This window comes from Orycteropus afer, unplaced genomic scaffold, assembly GCF_000298275.1.
Source record: "Orycteropus afer afer isolate SDZICR_OR568_19922 unplaced genomic scaffold, OryAfe1.0 scaffold00101, whole genome shotgun sequence".
In the NCBI taxonomy this organism is placed as follows: Eukaryota; Metazoa; Chordata; class Mammalia; order Tubulidentata; family Orycteropodidae; genus Orycteropus; species Orycteropus afer.
The window spans coordinates 3,033,654-3,039,547 of record NW_006921688.1 but is presented as its reverse complement, the minus strand read 5'-3'; the positions used below and the strand labels follow the sequence as shown (position 1 = coordinate 3,039,547).

Below are 5,894 nucleotides of genomic sequence, written 5' to 3'. Positions count from 1 at the left end.
TAAAAAGTTGAGGAAAGGTTTACACATGGAAGAAAATTTTCTTTGTTGGTTACCAAGGGTGGGAGGGGAGGGGAGAGAACACTGTTAGATAGGTAGAGATAAGTATTGATTTGGGTGAACAGAAGGTCAATGTACCAAATGTGAGTGATCAACATGGTGGCATTGAGGAAGAGGAAGACATAGTACATGGGAGGTGCAGACAACAGAGATGAACCCTTTTATACATACAGTACTGCTCTGTCAGTGAAGACAAACATGGGTATATGGGTGGACAGATGGGTGGACAGGCTGAACTATTAGGTATGTCTATGCAGGTGGGAGTGTACCCAAGACCATGTATAGTGTTGACAGACAATGGGTCTATAAGTGTATTTGTATGTTCTGTAAGAATTCCCAGGTGTATAGTAGAGCTGACAAGGGACAAGTTTGTAGTCACTTCTTAGTCACAGCCAGCTACCCAGAGGGATTGAGTAGTTGAACCTGTGGGCTCAGGCCATAGTCGCAGGGGACATAGAGCTCAACTGGCATAATATAGTATACAAAACATTGTTCCACCTCCTACTTTGGCGAGTAGCGACTAGGATCTTAAAAGCTTGCAAGCGGCCATCTAGATGCAATGATGGATCTCTCCTCATCTAGAGCAAAGAAGAATGAAGAAAACCAAAATTCATGGAAACAATTAGTCCAAGTGACTGGTACACCATGCTATCCTCAGCCTATATGACTATGAAACCAGAAGAACTATATGATGCCTGGCTACCAATGTCAATCACTTGGAGGGGGATCTATGCAGGAGATACTGGATAGAAAGGAGAACAATGTGGAACAAAACTCAAAATCCTTTGAGAAAAAAAAAAAGGGACCAGGTTTGCTGGTCTGATAGAGCCTGGTGGAACCACTGAGACTATGGCCCCTGACTGTCCTTCAGGTCTGGAATTGAACCCATACCTGTGGCTTCCAGCCAAACAAGACAGGCATATGAGTTGAACATTTACCTGAGGTAGATACACTCCTTGGAGAGAACAATCATGGAAGAAAGAAGGGCTGTTTATGCAAAGGGAGAAAGCTCATGGGGCAGGAGTGAATGGAGGGATGGACATAGGCAAGAGGTAACTATGGGGAGGAAGTGGGAGGGGAGCTGTTGCATTGGGGTAAGTGTAGTCAATGTCATGAGACAAAGTGTATGTGAACTGCTGTATGAAAAGTGAATTTGCTCTGTAAACTTTCACCCAAATCACAATTAAAAAAAAAAAAACCTAACTGTTAATAACTGTTATCTTTGGGAAGCATTGTCATCAGGAGACAGTAAACATTTACTTTGAATAATTTTGAATATTTTCAATTTTTTATAGAGTGCATTATTATAATTTATGTAATAAAAGTAATTATAAATAAGTATCTTATATTGTCTTTCGTTTTATAAGACTGCACATTTACATCACATTATCGAAGCATGTAAATTACCTGTACAACCAGACACCATAGATTCTGAACAATCTCCAGAGAGCCAAATGCAAGGTTAGTGGGTAGATTGGGGGTCTTCAGAGAATTTAGCATTGACCTCCTTGTTTCAAATCTCATCTCTGATACTCAGTAGCTGTTCGACTTTTAACAAGGCTCAATTTTATCATCACCATTCTTGTCACTAGTACTTCTACTATGAATAATAATATTTATTATAAATATTGGTTATACTCTAACATTGACCTTGGAACTGTGCAGAATGCATCACACACAATCTCTTATTTTTCCTTTACCAGACCCCATTGAAGAAAATGTTTTCATCCCCACTGGGCAGTGCTGAAACTGAGCTCAGCACAGTGAAGGTGCAGGCTAGTGGGCTGGTGAGTGATGTAGTCATGTTACACCCTTCACCACGGGGTCCCTGGTGGTGCGATAAGTTAAGGCACTGAGCTGCTAACTGAAAGGTTGGACGTTTGAGTCCTCCCACAGAGACCTCAGAAGAAAGGTGCAGTGATTGACTTGTGAAATATTATTCAATACCTGCCCAGCACGGCTGTACTCTGACATACATGTAGGGCTTGTGTGAGTTGAGTAAACTGGATGGCAACTGTTTTTTGTTTTTGTTTTTGTATTTCAGAGCATCAGTTTCTGCATCTAACCAACTAGGATCACAAGATTACCAATAACCATCTCAGTGTTATTAAACATAGTACTTAAGACATTTGACTAACCAGAAGGCTGGCGGTCCAAACCCACCAGCCACTCCTCAGAAGGAAGGTTGGACTATCTACTTCCATAGTGATACCACCTTGGAAACCCAAGGAGGGGTCGCTAGGAGTTGGATCCGACTCGACAGCAGTGCATTTGGTCATTTGATTTTGGTAAATAAGGTAATAGACATGGATGCTTCCTAAACTGTAATGTGCTTTTAAAAATGTCATTACTGTGAAAATTATTAGCATAATTATCATTATGACCTTCTCACACTCTGTCCCTGACTCCCTGGTTCTTGGCAGGACCTCAGGTAGCAAGGCAGACCAGTACCCTGAGTCTCCAAAGTGTGACGTTACAGTGATGATCAATGAGGCAGAACCACTTCATCAGTCATTCTCATACCATCACAGACATTTAAAAAATTGTCAAAAACAGTAAACAGTATGTTTTTTCCTCAAGTTAAAATTCTCTGTTAGAAAGAAACATTTAATCTTCATGAGTTAAGTGACCAATCCAATAAAGAATGCAGATAAAATACCGAAACAGATTCCAAAAGATGAAAGAGATCAAAGGAATATCTTGGAGAAGCCAAACCCACACCCATGGAGAAAGGACATCCACAGACAAACAAAAAGACCCTTTGAAATCACAGATGGGACTCTGCCTTCCTTTTGGCATCGCTGTTAAGGAGCCATGACTCTGCTGTCGCACACATTAAAAAAATAACATACACTCCAGCAAACACATCCAGATGTTCACGAATATTCATGATGTGCTTCCAATTTGGTTTGGACTTGCCATTCATTTATTTTTGATTAAGTTCCTCCACCAGCTTCTGCTGAGGCCCAGGAGATGGACGGCATTGCTGCACAGATTTTGAACATTTTGATATTCTAAACAACTATAGAAAGTCTCTCAAACTGTTCCTTATAAACAATTTATGTGCAAGCCTCCAAGTAGCCAGAGATAAGAGCAGTTGGCTTACTCCCAAACTTGAACTATAATACCATTGCTACAGTTGCTAAATTAAGCCTTCATTTCTAATGCACAGGTTGACATATCAAGGCAGGAAAAAAAAAAAAAAAGCTAGAACAGATGTTATTTTTTTTAGTAATATGGTAAAGCATTAAAGGAAAGGCAAATGGTCGTGCTTTGGGATGTTGAAATGGATTTTCCAAGTCATCCTGTTAGTGTGCTTGCACCCTTCCCTCCAGATACTGACCAGCTGAAAAAAATCAGAATAACTAAGCCAAGTGCTTCTAAGAAATTAGCTCATTCTTTTACTATTTTTCTTTTTTCCACTTAAATAAAGGAGCTCTCGTAGCATAGCGCCTAAGGCACCTGACTGCTAACCAGAAGGCTAGTAGTTCAAACCTACCAGCCACTCCTCAGAAGGAAGATGGGGCACTCTACTTCTGTAGTGATACTGCCTCGGAAACCCAAGGAGGGGTCGCTATGAGTCGGGGCCGACTCAACGGCCCATAACCACAACAAGTACTTAAAATAAAATCCTTGAAACTTCCAAACTGAAAGAAAAGGCAGCTCCTAATCAAAACTTATTGTGGAAAGGGTGCAATGATTTTCTAGTAAGAAGGGGCCAGAGAAAGTTCCAGTCAATAAGCGAAGTGTCCTGGGGCCCAATTGTTTCTGCCTCATCATTTCAGTACATAGGAGCTGTGGTCGGAGATCAGTCTAAGATATCTACCTGTAGGTTGGGAGGTCAGTTTCAGAGGTGTGTGGCAACCCCAGCAATGATTTACGGCACTGCTCCAGGTGACTTCCAGACTGGCCTCTGCAGGCATCAGCCTCTTCCATTCCCAGACTCCCAACCCTCCTCATTTCCCAGCAGGGACTGGGAGGGCAAGTGGGCCATGTGGCTGGAGTATCCTAGTTGCCAACAAGGGCTCAAATTTAGACTATTGACGATAATGCAAAGGAAAACAGCAGATTTCACGTGTTCAAACTGTGGTGTTGGTGAAAATGCTACAGCATGGAATGCCAGAAGAATGAACCCCTCAGTCTACAGAAGAAATCAATCAGAATGCTCCTGAGAATTGACAATGGGGAGACTCTGGCTCACTTATTTTGGACACGTCATCAGGAAAGACCAAGCACGAGAGAAGGACACCATGTTTGGTAAAGCAGAGGCCCAGTGAAGATGAGGAAAACTCTCACTACATGGATTGACCCAGTGGCCAGAGCAATGGACCCAGACATACCAACAGCCCTGAAGATGGTGCCCAACCAGGCAACGTTTCCTTCTGTTCGACACGCGGCAGGTAGCCATGGGTCAGACAGACTCAAAGGGCAACTAACAACACTCCTTTAAATTTTGTCTCACTTCAAGATCATACTGCCTCCAGTTAGCAACAAATTAACATTTTTAAATAGCCTGTAATTAGCTTGTGATTGGCAGAGATTAATTATACTATTATCTTCTATGTTGAAAGTATTTATTTGTTAAATGTAAACACTGAGTCACACCACAAGTTTGGTAACCTGGTTTAATATTCCAGAGCTCCAAAAGGCGACCTGGCCTAGGCCTCTCGCTTCAGCTCTCCAAGGTCCCGATTCTAAGCACCCATGCGTCTCTGTCCTCCCAAATCCTGAGCACACCCAGGCCAGGCCCTGACCACACCCCGGCTAGGCCCTGCCAGGGGCTAGATTTGCCATCAGTGGGGCATCTTTCACTTTAGTCTCTTGGCTTTTCTCCCCAGTTAGTGTCAGTTTGATTAATAGGAGAAAACGACAAAACCCCCACGTTTCTTTCTGTAGTAAGCATCTGTATTTCAAGTAGTGTGCATTTTGGGTTCTAATCCTCAGGCATATTATGTTTTATTAAAGCAAATAAACAAAAATCTGTCATTTCTAAATGCTCAAGAGCAAACAGAAAAAGACACGGAGGTCAGCAATCCAAACCGGAAAACTCTGATGAAGCCCTCTCAACTCTTAGACGTTCTATCACATAGAACACATCTAATCTGTTCCCTTCATCGCATGAGCCGTCTTCAATGTTGTCTAAGTGTAAGTATTTTAAGAAAAACCTTAACTATGATGGATACAGGAGGGCAAGGTCAACTCAGGCAGCCGAGAGATAAGCTGAGACATGTAAGGCAGCTGGTTTACAACAATCCAGGCTACAGTGGGACCAGGCATTTGATTACAAATGCTACTTTGTCTGGGAGGAGCCAGACCAAAGTGTAACCATCTGGTAACCATTGTTTTCTGTGCTCTAGGTTCTCAACAGGGAGCTCTGGTAGCCTAGTCCCAAGGCACTTGACTGCTAACCAGAAGTCTGGCAGATCAAACCCACCAGCCACTCCTCAGAAGGAAAGATGGGCAATCTACTTCCATAGTGATACTGCCTCAGAAACCCAAGGAGTGGTCCCTATGAGTCGGGTCCAACTCCATGGCACATAACAACAACAACAGGTTCTCAATGAGCCCTTGTGGCACAGTGGTTAAACTCTGGGTTGCTAATGCAAAGATCTGCAGTTTGAATACACCAGCCACTTCCTGTTTCTGGAAAGGTTTACAGCCTTAGAAACCTTCTGAGAAATTCTACTCTGCCCTATAGGGCAGCTAGGAGTTGGAATACCATTAATGGCAATGGATTTTTGGTTTGTTTAGGGGCCTTGAGCATTCCCTCAAAACACTCTGTGACCTCTGCCCTGAGGTGGGAACAGCCCCTCTCATTATTTATTTGAATATTCAAG

At 42.6% G+C, this 5,894-nt stretch overlaps 1 protein-coding gene across 1 annotated transcript in view; it reads right to left on the bottom strand.

The window, feature by feature from the left end:
* The window catches only part of SASH1 (SAM and SH3 domain containing 1), a 236,154-nt gene that overhangs the window by 160,653 nt on the left and 69,607 nt on the right, over positions 1-5,894 (bottom strand). The gene's annotated exons all lie outside the window — the stretch shown is intronic.